The 13,794-nt window shown below is 46.4% G+C and overlaps 1 pseudogene; it reads left to right on the forward strand.

Annotated features, from left to right (window-relative positions):
* LOC142804079 (neurofibromin-like) overlaps positions 1-13,794 on the forward strand; it is a 186,368-nt pseudogene that overhangs the window by 57,415 nt on the left and 115,159 nt on the right.

Below are 13,794 nucleotides of genomic sequence, written 5' to 3' on the forward strand. Positions count from 1 at the left end.
TTTATGTCTACTACTTACCACTGTTGGCAGGCATCTCGGGGGAGGGGGGAGGGGGAACTGTCATGTTTTCAGCGTTATCAGCAAGATAGCGCAATGAGCCTGTGGTGGCTCTAATCCCTCACGCGTACTTTGGCCCACATAGAGGAGGGTAGTGGACGATCTCTCGCGCCTTATCTCTTGGTGCGTAGGATCATACGTCTTGGCTGGCCTGCGGTGGCCAGCGGAGCCACCGCAGGCCAGCCAAGACGTATGATCCCTCATGCTAGTTTGGCCGGCATAGAGGAGGGTAGTGGATGATCTCTGGCGCCTTATCTCTAGGTGGGGAGGATCATACGTCTTGGCTGGTGTAAGGCTTGCACTGGAAAGGTTCTGTCGTAGTTACAGTGTGCACAAAGGTCACTACAATCGTTACACAGCCTCCGTTTGTAAAAAGGGCGCGCTTTTGAGACACAGTGAAGTAACAACTGAAACGCTTATTCGCGTTCATCTGTATTCATGCGTCATTTGTGCGTGAGAAACGGAGGGCACGTCTCAATCTGCTTACCATTCTGTGCGTGACCTTCCAATTTCTTGCTCTCGTGTTCATTACTTCGCTTTTGCCTTCAAAGCTGTGACTTTTTTTACGTTTACCACTGCCTGTGACACCATGTTAGTGGTGGGCCTTTATAAGAGCATGGTTGCCATCTACTATCTCGTTGGGCACAAAGGCTTTTTGTCCGCAGCAGACGATTTAATTTTCACTTGCTGCTCATAAACACCATAGCTTTTGTCTGCCCGAAAGATGATTGTGTATAACAAGCCTGTTGTGATTGTTGTACAGGTTTGTGGGCCAGCTACTGCGCCTGCTCGTGTGCCACAACGAGAAGTTCGGCACCCAGATCCAGAAGCACGTCAAAGACTTGGTGGCCCACGAGATGAGCCCGACTCTGTACCCGATCCTCTTCGATCAGATCAAGGCCATCGTCGAGAAGTTCTTCGACCCCCAGGGCCAGGTGAGTGGTGTCGCTGCCCCGTTGTAACTTTTTGGAAAATTGACCACTCCTTGCACCCTCCCTCCGCACAGGAGGGCGAGGGACAGTCTTTGAAGCTGGACGTGCATGCTGGTTCGCGGCCCAATCGCTCGCGCGACTGCAGGACCGTGCGTGGTCCCAAGGCGGGCAGCATTCACGCGGCCGACCAAAAGAGCGGGACAAACCGACAGACCGCCGATTTCTGCTTCGGCCCGAAAATGGTGCGCTATGGCCGAGAGGCGTCGTTTGGCAAGATCGACAAGCCGATAAGTGTGTAGCGCTGCGTTGCATGTGAAGCTTCTTTGAAGAGACTAACAACGATTTCTTGAGATAATCGTAGGAAAAAATTAACAATTATTTATAATGATAAAATTTAAAATGGTGTTTTAGCTTTAAGTCAAAACTATTACAGTCGCCGACCGATTTTTCGGACCTGGCGGGGACCGAAAAAAAGTCCGAAAAATCGGACAGTCCGAAAAATTCGTTTTTGCCAAAAATCTAAAGTTTATTGCATCAGGCAGGTTTAAAAAAGTCCTTGATGCTGCCTTGCCTCAAACTACGCTTGGAGGCAATTTGGTTTGCCCGTATTTGCGCCAAGGTGACATCGTCGCCGTAAACGCTCGACAAAATTGTCACCGCGTTGGCGATCTCCGCCGCCGACGGCTGCGGGCGGTCGTCGTTGTCCGACAACAACGACGACCGCCATCCGGCGTCGACCGTCACCCGGCGACATGTAGCTGCGAACGTCCACTCTCTATTAGCTTGATTATGGCAGCTTTCTTCTCCATCGTCAGGGTCGTATACTTCCCACGCTTCTTCACACCACCTGGCTCCCGCGATGGCACAGATGGCGGAGCCATGGCACCGAGAACACAAAATTCGATGCCGCAGATAGCCGCTGCGAAGCACACAACGTCTCGACGCTACGCGACACAACACGTGCAGAATGGGGACTGAAAAAAGCTGCAACGACAATAAAAGAATCCTTCTTTCGCCTCCTCCCCGTGCGATGTGATGACGATAGTGTTGACGGAAGACGAAAAAACGGCATCCATCACCGCGTCTTTTAAAAAGCAAACACGGCCTCCGAAACTTAAAATATGGCGTGCGCATTCCAATCTCGGAGGCAGGAAAGGCATCTGAAGACCAAGCTTAGCCAAGCCGACGGAAAATCCAACATGGCGGCGTTCACAATGGCTTGGGGCGTGGCACAAAACGAGCGATTTAGTCCGAAAAATCGAACTTTCAGGGGCGAATTCGCCCGAAAAATCGGTCGAAACAATGCATTAGCTCTATGGGATCCCCGACGGTGCATTTATGAAGTCCGGAATATCCAACAAGTCCGAATTTTTGGAGTCCGGAAAATCGGTCGGCGACTGTATTTGAATATATTTGAAATAGGCATGCGATATTGCAAATCAACGGTATCTTGCTGCAGGTAAGCAAAGAAACTTCACTGCAGCTTTTATAGTAGCCTGGATGAAGTATTGGGATGCAAAAACTGACATGCCAGTGTCTCTGCATCAAAAAAAATTTTATATATATATATATATATTAGACTTTTTATAGACCGCCATAATAGACTTATTTCAGACCTGAACTGCTCGTAAGTGCTATTTACTTTGACCAGAGTGGCTGCAAGTTCGTTGACTATTGGTCTATCTACTCTGCATGCATTTTAAAATTTGATTTGATTTCAGATGTAGGCTGGTGTTGCTCAAAAGTAGACGCATTTGAATTGTACTTGTGCGTGAACAGAACATGAATTGAATAGTGCTTAGAGGCTAATCATCCTGTTGAATATCGAGTGCATTTTTATTTGAAAATGGACATTTTTTGTGGTTAACACGAAACAACGGTAATGATTAGAGTGCTGCTCCAAACTGTGACTCTTGCAAGCAACTGCTTCAAACCTTCTCTGAAACAGCGCTGAGAAAATGAATGCAAAGAAGATGAACCTTGTGACTAACGTAAACACTAGACAAACCAATAACAATCTGTGTACTATTATTATAGAATGCTGTTGTAGCAAAATAGCCATTCAGGCTAGTTGGTATAACGGCTCATTGTGAACACAAGAAGTGGGGCGCAGTATGCAACAAGAACTGCAGAAGAATAGTTCTTCTGTGTTGTCTTTCTCTTCTCCTGTCCCTGTTATGTACTGTGTGCCACTCCTTGCATTCAGAACGAATCTAGAATGCTAGTATGCAGCTTTGTTGACTCTGATTTCGTTTATGCAATCAGAGCTGGCATATCAAGCATATACCATATTTACTAGCATAATGTATGCCCTTGAATAATTTGCACACCCCTAATATTTAGCCAGCTTTAGTTAAAAAAATATATATACAGTCGAGCCCTCTTATAACGAACCTGAGCATGACGCGGCATCCGTTCGCTGTATCCCGAAGTTCGTAGTAAATTAAACAGAGCTTTTAAAAACAGTTGCGAGTGAAAACACAAACTTTTTTTGCCTCAAAAAGTCCGTGATGCATGTGTTTTGAAGAGTAGAAGCAATAAAGACGGTCTCGAGTTCATTTAAAACGGCAGGGTGCTCATTTGCCGAGGCCCGTGGCATAAGCTGCATGAGGCACGGGCTTCAAAGTTTTGTCGATCTCGCAATTTGAATCCTTCAAATCGCTCTCACCACGTACTTCATTCACAATGCCCTAATATGTGCACGGTTTCGCAGTGTCGGCATCATCATCGACCGTAATTAAACCATCGCAACAGATGTCCCGCCCTCTCTCCCAGGTCGCAGTCGACGACGCGCTGCCACAAATTGCCGCCGCAGTGACCCTGTTCGGAAGCTTCAGGCTTGGCATCGGGCCCGACGTCGTCAAACTCGGCCTTGCGATAACAGTTTCGTGCGCATGTAGCCGTCACCGCTGCCAACGAAATATTCACCATCTCCACAGCTGAATACCGGGATGCCCGGAGCGGCAAGTTGGCTGCCAAGTGGTCAACAGCTATGAGCAAGCACTCCGCAAAGCGGCGCCTAACGTGTGGATTATGCTCAAGCCAAGCGGTCACACTTTTGACGTTTTGTTGAGCGGCAGGAAAAAGCTTGCTAGTCCTTTCGTCGGCCATCATGACCACACACGCCCACCAAGAGTTAGCAAGACGCGCACATACGACACGCATGCGAGAACACGTGGAACAGCTCTGGGCCCATTTGCAGTCGCAAAACGAAACTACTTCGAGCCAGCGTGGCGAGCGTCACGGAGCGGTGAAGACGGGCGAAAGGGTTGTGATCAGTACAGGTGAGCAGACTTGCGAGAGAAGGGCAAGGAGTCGAGATAAAAAGAGGGGAGGAGGCGGTGGGAGGGCGACCTTGAAAACCAAAACACACGGGCAGGAGGCAGGTTGGTTAGCTTGCTTGAAAGGTCCACGAAATACGCACGTAGAAAAACTTGGAAAGAGTGCATGGCCGCCTGAATCAGTGCGCGCGGCGGTGTTCGAAGAATCGGCGGCCGTGGTCAAAAAATCGTTTTGTTGTGCCGCCGGGTTTGCGTGGCATCACGAACTTGGATATTTCGCGATTCTTTCCGCGCAAATTAACAGCCGTTTTCGCTCTTCCGTACGCACGCGAAAGGCATGCTGAGCCGAGTGCGAAGTGAGCGAGAACAAGCCTTAAACACGAAACGAATCGCAAATTATCAGTCGGTGGGGTATCGTACGCACGTGCACCAGACGCAGACTATCGGATACAGTCGGTGGCCGACGATGTTGGCAAATGGTCTGGTCACTCCAAGCCGGCGACGTCAACGACAGTACCAGCGATCAAAAACAGGTTAGATGGCTGACCGGTGTTCGAAAGGTCGGTGGCAGTGTGAAAACATGGGCCTTGTCTGGCGATGCAGGGTGCTCAGAGTAGCGGGGGGACAAAGGACGGAGAGGTGTGTAACAAAAAGTGGTCGGGGAGAGCGGCAACTATAGGGGCGCGAAGACAGGGTCGGCGTTTAACTATAGAAATGTATGGGCACCTCGCGGATGCCTGATCGAGGGTAGAAATTGGTGTCCCGGCAGGTCGACAGACCGCTGACTCCGTTCACTCTAACCGATCAGCGGCGCTCGGAGACGTTCATTGTAAGTGCGATTTTGTGCCATTGAACCAATGTATATTTTCACGCTCACGCAGATATTGTTCTTTGTAAGCAAAAGTTCGTTTTAAGTGGGGCCATTATTTGTTGGCTCGACTGTAAATGTACTCGCATATTTTGCACATCCCGATCCACCATGAGCCAGTTCACCGGCACGCGCTCGAAGAGACTTTGGATTCTTGGATGCTTTGCATGGCCGTGGTGACCCTCACCGAGCAGACAAGCACAGTCAAAAAGACTGCGAGTGCAAAGTTCCTTCTTCTAAGGATTTCCCCTGAACTAGAGTCTCTAGAATACCGCACCCAAGCGCCCAAACTGGTTGATGGGTCGTCGGAACTGCTCGAGCGTTTGCCTTCCTCTATCTCCCCATCTCTTCCACCGGAAAAAGCATGCCCGCGACACCACAGCACAAACTACTTTCTGCAAGTTACGGTGATTGTCCTCTGTTAATACGGCTTCGTAACAAGTGTTAATAATTGTAGGACGCACTGGCAATGCTTTGAACTCCAGGAGCTGTATGGTATATTTTGCCATCTACACATGAAACACCATTAGCTGCTTCCAACTAGCATTTTTTCTCATTCAAAAACACTTATTGCTGCTTCAAAGTGGCAATTTTTCTGCTCTGAAATCTGCCCCAAAAAGTAAAATGTTGCTTCCATCACTGTCATAGTGTTAGCGAATTTCCGTTGTTTCAGAAAAATATAATTTAGTGGTTTGTGTGCAAACACACAACTCTTGATTGGGTGAATAGATTTATATTTCAGAAAAAGCTTCTGGCTACCTGCACTTTTTGTAGCATGCTTTACTTCTCGCGTTTACAATATTTCTTTTATTTAATTTTAATGTCTTAATCATTGTACTTAAAGATTTATACTGTTCATAAAGCATTAGGATAATATTTGTATGATTTATTAGTGGTGCCTATGGTATTCGAAGACTTGTCAGAGAGGACATCCTTTTATGTCTTATTCAAACTTTTCTTTTTAATATTCACATACCTCTACTTAGACTTCTTATGGTATATGGTTGCTGCATTGAACAGAGCTTAGGTGGTTTAATAGAAAGTACTTGATCATCAAGCAGGGTTTAACTTTCTTCATCACTCGAACAAAAAAAAAAAGTGAATACGGAAAGAGGGTGGTTGGGTGAGGTTAGGAATAGAGAAGGTTAGACATGTTGGGCTTGCTTCAGCATTCATTTCCTGTTATTGAACGCATTTTTCTTGTCTCAAGGAGATTCACTTATTAGTTATATTTGCTTTTCGTAGCCTCATTACTGCTTCGTCCCTTACTTTCCTTAAAAAATCAGTCTCACCACTCGAGCTCTCTGTTTTTTTTTTTTTTTCAAAAAATTAACAATGGTAGCTTCAGCAGGCTGCATGGCAACTCGTGAAATGTTGCCTTAATCTGGAAACACATTTCTTCTACAAATGAGTAAGCGATCGCCTTTCCTTGAAATACCAAGGGCCGTGTGCCATGTTACTTTGTGGCACAGACTCTGTGATCCTGTGTAGCCCGAAAAAGCTTTTAAAAAAATTTCGACTTGAATTCTTCAAGCTGCTTTTGTATTTACACACCACTCGTTGTGTTGAGGCATGGGCACTGTGCTTTATGTTTAAAATGTAGCCATGAGGCTTTCATCATTGCGATCAGTAAAACGAAAACGAAGAAAGCCCGAGTAGTGCTTTCAAACAGACGAAAAATCGCCCAGATAAGTTCACATATCAACGCTATCTATTTACTCTGATAAAATTTGTCATTCTACCAGTTTAGCAACCAAGTCGTCGTGCTTGCAGAACATTGATGAGCAATTACATAGCAATATCAGGGTTTAATGTGTCTGTGAACTTTTATATATTGTGATGTAACGGTGAAGGCAACCTTTATTAGGCCCAGAAGACACGATGAAGCGACCACGCCCAAGGCACAGAACTCAGACAAGCAAAGTCCCCACAGCAGATGAAGATGACGACCACTCATGATGATGAATATGTGTAAAGATAGTAGATGTGCTTAATGAATGCCTACAATATATTGGTACACTTTTTGCATTCCAGATAAAAATTTATAACTGGTTAGAGTTTAACTGCTTTCAACTGCTACCAGCCAGAAACTAACTTGCATAACATTGTTTCATGGTTGGAATGTAACTGCTTTCATCTGGTACCAGCGAGAAACAAACTCGCATAAGATAGTTTCATGACAAGAAATATGTGAACACCCTTGTCTTCATGTTCACATTTCACATATAACACGAGTTCATCACGCACGTCAAGTTTAATTTAAACTTCATTAAACTGAATGCTTTATTGCATTTCTCTGTCTTGCCTTGTTACGTAAGTTATTTGTCCAGTCAGCACAAAACCTGAGCTGGTCTGCTACTCATTGTAGCTTGAAATTATTTCAGAACTGTCTCGTTGAAATGTATGGGGAAGCAGTGATCGTTAAGACTGGCTTGCCGTACATCTCTTCCCTGCACCTGTTGCTCTTGCAGGTGACTGTGATAGACACCAACACGCAGTTCATCGAGCACGTCATCTTCATCATGAAGAGTGTCTTTGAAAACCGGGTGGACCACACCACGGAGCACCTGGGGGTCACCAGCATTGAGGCCATGATGCTCACCATCGTCAGGTGGGTGCGGTCTTAGAACATTGCTCACTTGGGCAACGTGGTAAAAGGGTGCATGTGTGGGGGACTCATCCCAGCGGAGCTTTGCTTTGGATCATTCCTAATGAGCCGTTCTCCCCCACAGTCATTAAAGTCGTGCGTTGCCACCGCACACTTGCACAGGTACAGCGGTGCAAGTGTGCAGAACTGAAGCACTTGGCATCACTTGGTCGTTCCAGTGGTGAATTTAAGTTGGCAGAATTAGTATACGTCATGGCAGCACGTTTTAGTTGTCTGACGAATACGTGTTCACCAAAGTCTTCTGACCACTTTGAATTGTTCTTCAGTAGTTTATGCCACCTCAGTTCTCTTTCATATACTTTATCAGCTGATATGCCGTTTGCTAACAGGTCTGTGAAATTTCTTTTGCCTTTGTGTAAAATTCCGCCGCACAAAGGCTCTGATGGGGAATTGATTTAGGCCATACGGTTTCTGACAAGTGCCTTTCTTGTTCACAGCTCGCTGTGTCATCTACTTGTGGAATCTGCCTGCTGAGTCTGTATCGAGGTACATTGTTTCATCTCACGTGACTGTTGTCATCATTGATCTTTTAATTCCAGGGAAGTCGAAATTCACAGCATCCTTCCTCATTCAACTGATTTCTTGGACAGCTGTAGCGTCTGTTTGTTGCAGAACTCAGTTTCTTCATAAGCTCCGACAGAAAGACTTTCTGAATTTGCTGGAGACTCCGAAGCACATTCTTCTTTTATGCATGTACCAACCATAATGACAGTGGAACAGTCAACGGAAGTGGACCTTGGGAAAGGAAGTGGCCCTTGCTTGGTCCATCCTAGTTTGGTGTGCACCGCTTTTAAGTTCTTCCATTTGTTGTACACACCATTCACGTTTCCTCTCACAAAATGCCAGTAGCAGTCAGAGCCAATAAGCAGCGATACAGAATTTTCGTTCTCTTCCTCTAAGCAAAGTGCTCAAGCACTCATTCCACTTTCTTCCATCTTCTCTACAGCTTTTCCCTCAGAGTGGGAATGCGCTCTCCACAAATAGACCCTACTTCCAGAGCTTCAATTGCAATGCCTTTGTCTGTTTCCTCTGGGTGAAGAAGCACGCAGACTATTCTTGTCATTTTCTACATCTTTCGTCCTTCGAGCACTCCAACCAAAACAGATTCTTTTTGCAAGAGCTGACAGCCAAGTTGGCGAAATGCTTTGATGGTGATGAAACGCTGACTTTCTTCATCAAAGAGTACCCTGTAGTTCTTTGAAGACATTGTTCTGGCTATTCTGGACGTCAAGGACGGCAGGAGTATTACAGGACTCACTTGTTTGGAGAGAAGGTTTACTGCGGTCACAGATGCTTCGTTTACCCTTTTCTGGAAGTACGGGTCACACATGGACGTAACATGGCATCGGGAGCATCTAGCCCAATTTTGCCTTCCTCTGCAGTCTCTTGCCATGTGACCTTGCTTGAGACATCGAAAATTTCCCCTGCCTTGGTGAAAGATTACCCTGTAGTTCTTTGAAGACATTGTTCTGGCTATTCTGGACGTCAAGGATGGCAGGAGTATTACAGGACTCACTTGTTCGGAGAGAATGTTTACTGCGGTCACAGATGCTTCGTTTACCCTTTTCTGGAAATACGGGTCACACATGGACGTAACATGGCATCGGGAGCATCTAGCCCAATTTCGCCTTCCTCTGCAGTCTCTTGCCTTGTGACCTTGCTTGAGACATCGAAAATTTCCCCTGCCTTGGTGAGAGTCTTCTTGACTGCCAAACTCCGTTTTCGCAGACGTCAGTGTGATGCTTCGATGATTCACAAATAGGCTTGAGTCATTCTTCCCCAACACACTTGATAGAGCTGCTGGTAACGATAAAATACGATGTCCTGCTTGCCATCATCTCTCTGCAGCTTCCCGACTGACTTCTGGCCTTTTTGGCGACGCATAAGCCATCAGAGCTTCTTGGCAATGAAGCTGATGATTGAAGTACTCCACAAGTCTTTGCAACTCTTTTTCCGCCTTCGTCTTTGTGTCCTCTAGGTCTTTTAGCATTCGCATCGTTGATGCCCTAGTGATCGTTGTTGTTAGCTTCTGGAGTTTGTGGTACTACAGAACCAAGTCCGATGGCACGACTTGCAAGAGAATCTCTTGTAGCATGGAGCAGTACGTAGAAGGGCTTGTTCCAAGCGCTTTGAGACTCCTCACGTGGACTTGTACTTTGTCATAGAGTTCTCAAAGCTCAGTGGTGCTAGAAGATGAGAAGACTGGTCTTAGATCTAAGAGGCTTTAAGGATGTTACTTAATGATAATCCTCTCGTCCCTGAAGCATTTCTTGAGGATGTCTACTGCATCTTTATGGCATTTTTTCGATGATTAAAGTCCGGATATGGCTGGACCGGCAGGTCCAGTGAGAAGTGTGCTCAAGTAGCTTAACTTGTCGACAGCGCTGAGACCGTTGTTGTTATGTAGTGCCATCGAGAACTGCATCTAAAATCGATGCCATTGCTGTTGACTGCCATCGAATTTCTGTAGCTCTAGTTGCGGCAGCCGGTACGTAACATTCAAGGAAGCTTGGCTCGCCATCGGGTGCGAGACTTGGGACGCACGATCATTCTGAATAGCAAAACGCAGCTTTTACGTCAGCGTGACAATCTTGTTCCGACGACTGCTCGCGTCTACCATTTTGGTCTCAATCAGCTTGTCGGGCGTCTCATCTAGTATGCTGTCATCGATCTTCCTTAACTGACCGTACGTCGCGTTAATTTGGTCAATCGTTACGCTGACCTGTGACGATGACAGCTCTTGTTCCCGTAGGCCTTCCGCTTCTTGTACGATGGAATCCAGTTGCAAGCGGAGGCACTTGCGTCATCGGGGTAGCCGCTGCTTGGTTCATTCGGCAGCCAGAAACTGTTCGCCAAAGGTTCAGGGGTCACAACGCGACAGCATCAATCGATGAGGTTGTTGTCGTTTCGAAAATCTCGTAGGGTATCGGCACCATGTGTTGAACCTTGAGGTCCGCCGGCTGCCAGGCTATTGTGGAGGACAAGAGACGGCACGTCCGAAAGGAATGCTTTTAATGGAACAATAAAATAAAACACAGATGACGTCGTGCTCTCGAGCGAGGGGCAGCTTGTGAGGAGCACTGGCGATGATAACGGACGGCGACTGCTAGGTTGGTGACGATGAAGTTCTGACAATCATGACCCCATTGGCCATTGAGGCAGATAGCTGAGTTACATTGAAGGTCTTGCAAAAAGTATTTTTCTGATCAAGGATTCAGATGTAAAACATTAACCCCTGTGGTCTTTAGCCTGATTATATTAGCATAAGTCCCATCTGTCAGTGCCGTTCTCAGCTACTTCACTATGCGTGTTTAATTTTTGCTATGATTCCCAACGAAGTCCTTAAAACTACTGACATTTGGGAATTCTTTTGTTCATCCACAGAAACCAGTGTTAGGTGTAGAGTTAACATTATGGAGATATTTCAGAGCAAAAACCATGTGCTCTGTTAGTAGCGCCATGTCGTTCCTTTTCTGGTGAACGTTTCAGGTACGTGCGACACCTGGACACGACGGTGCATGCGCTCCACATCAAGACCAAGCTGTGCCAGCTGGTAGAGGCGACCATGGCGCGAAGGGACGACCTGGCCTTCCGCCAGGAGATGAAGTTTCGCAACAAATTGGTCGAGTACCTGACCGACTGGGTGATGGGCAACAGCCACCAGATGGCGCCTCCCGGCTGCGGGGACGTGACGGCCATCACTCGTGACCTGGACCAGGCGTGCATGCAGGCAGTGGCGGCTCTCCTGTTGGGCCTGCCCCTGCAGCCAGAGGAGAGCGACCGGGGAGACCTCATGGAGGCCAAGTCACAGCTATTTCTCAAGTGAGTCTCCTCACTCTGCGTCACCCTTAATATCTCGGGAAACCCTTCAGGAGCATCCCATAACAGATTGCACTGTATGAACTAGGAAATGTGCATTTCAAGCAGTCACTGCACCAATTGACCCTGCTTTAAATGCTTGGCTGCTGACATCAAAGGTGCAGTTTCAATCACAGTTATAATTGTTGCATTTTGAGAGATGCACAATGACCCCCATGTATTGTGTGATGTCAGTGCGTGTCAAGAGTTGAACGTGATACGATGATGAAAAACTTTATTACACCTATTGAGCAATGGGTGGAGTCCCCAGTTCGGGACACCATTGGCTTGCGTTCCAGTCCTTGCTCGGGCCACGAGGGCCTCTTGACGTGATAGCGATATTCTGTTCCTAGTGCGTACTTCAAACACTTGGTGTATGAAATCGTTTCGAACTTGTTATGCACCCACTATATGGCCTTAAGGGTGCAGTAACGTGTGTGCCTTTTGTAGTGGGTGACTGGCTTTAAACTATGAAGTCATTATGATTATATGTTCTGACGCCTAATGGCAATGTACGGCAATATTTCATGTTGTATTGTGAAGCATGTAGTATACAAGACACATGGGTTTGTAAAGCATGTGTTTGTAAAGCACTGCAGCATTATGTCTTGCAAGTTTGTCCTGCAAGACACACAGCACTACGGTAACCGTTATACTTAGCTTCTGTATGTCTTGGCTGAATCTGCATGGCCCACATGCTGCAAACAAAGGAAGGCTTTTTTTTCTCATTCTTGCCAATTTATGGGCCGAGCTTTCTGTCTCAAAATTAAGGGGTCTCCTTCCTTTCCATCTGTGCAGGTACTTCTCACTCTTCATGAACCTGCTGAACGAGTGCAGCGAAGCGGCACCCGACGAGAAGGACGTGGGCCGCCATCGGCTCCAGTCGTCCAAGTTGGGTGAACTGCGCACCTGCACCATCCAGGCCATGTCCAACCTGCTCAGTGCCAACATCGACTCCGGCCTGATGCACTCCATCGGTGGGTTATTACGAACGGGCTTGCTTTCACTGTCGGCTTCCTTCATCTCCCGCCAATTCATGGAAAGACAGCACTTTGTAGTACTATGCAGGGCTCATTGAATGAAATATGTCAGTTTAAGACTAAGTTCTGCACATACCTTTGTATCCACCATCTTCTGCTGTGACGGCTGGATTTTTGATGGATTTCGAATATTTCGCACAATATTTATTTAAAAATTGAAATAAAGCCTGCGCAAACACCGTTTTTTTTTCTTCAAGGAAGTGGAAACAAGGTCATTGTAGCAGGATTTGACATCCAGTAGAATGCAAGTTATAACCTGTAAAACTTGCTACGTTTTAAAATTAAAGATACATAGAGCATATAAGCCACCACAACAAGCGCTAAAACCTAACTGATGAATCATTGTGACAATAACAGGTTAATTGAACCTTGAAGTGGGGCTTCGCGGCAAGGTGGATTTTTTTTATAAGTGTTTTCATGTCTTAGCACCTCTTCACTGCAGTGAAACCGCGTTTACAGGGGATTACTTGTGGACTGATATATGTATGTTACTGTATTTACTCGCATAATCGTCGCACTCACATCATAGGCGCACTCTTAGTTTGGCCGTAAAGAATTAGATTTTTTAATTCCGCGGATAATAGGCGCACGCCGAACTTGGCCGTGATCAGAAACGATTCTACCCCCCAACGGTACAGTTTAGGCACGGTCTCTGTACCCTGAAGAGAAAAAAGAAAGCAAATCGACGAGCAAATAAAAAAATTTAAAGTGCAATGACCTAACCAACGTGTTTGTCGAAATTAAACTTGAAAAAAAAAAGCGTCCATGAGCGAAAAAAAAAAAAAAAGCGGCTGTTACTTAGTGGTACCCCCCAAGTTACTGGTGCCCCCCGAATCGCTGCGCTCCTGGGAGGTCACGTGTACAATGCCCGGGGCTTGATCGCCATCACCACTATCAGAGACAAAAAAAAAATACTATTTTGCTAGCGGTGTGCATATGTTGTGGTCGTGTATTCAACTTTGGTTCCACCATGGGGAAGTACGCAAGCTACATGGCTGGATTTAAACTGAAGGCAGTGCAGTACGCGCTAGAGCATGGCAACTGGGCTGCAAGTAGGCATTTCGGTGTTGGGGAAACCAGTATTCGGTAC

Source organism: Rhipicephalus microplus, chromosome 3, assembly GCF_043290135.1.
Source record: "Rhipicephalus microplus isolate Deutch F79 chromosome 3, USDA_Rmic, whole genome shotgun sequence".
Lineage (NCBI taxonomy): Eukaryota > Metazoa > Arthropoda > Arachnida > Ixodida > Ixodidae > Rhipicephalus > Rhipicephalus microplus.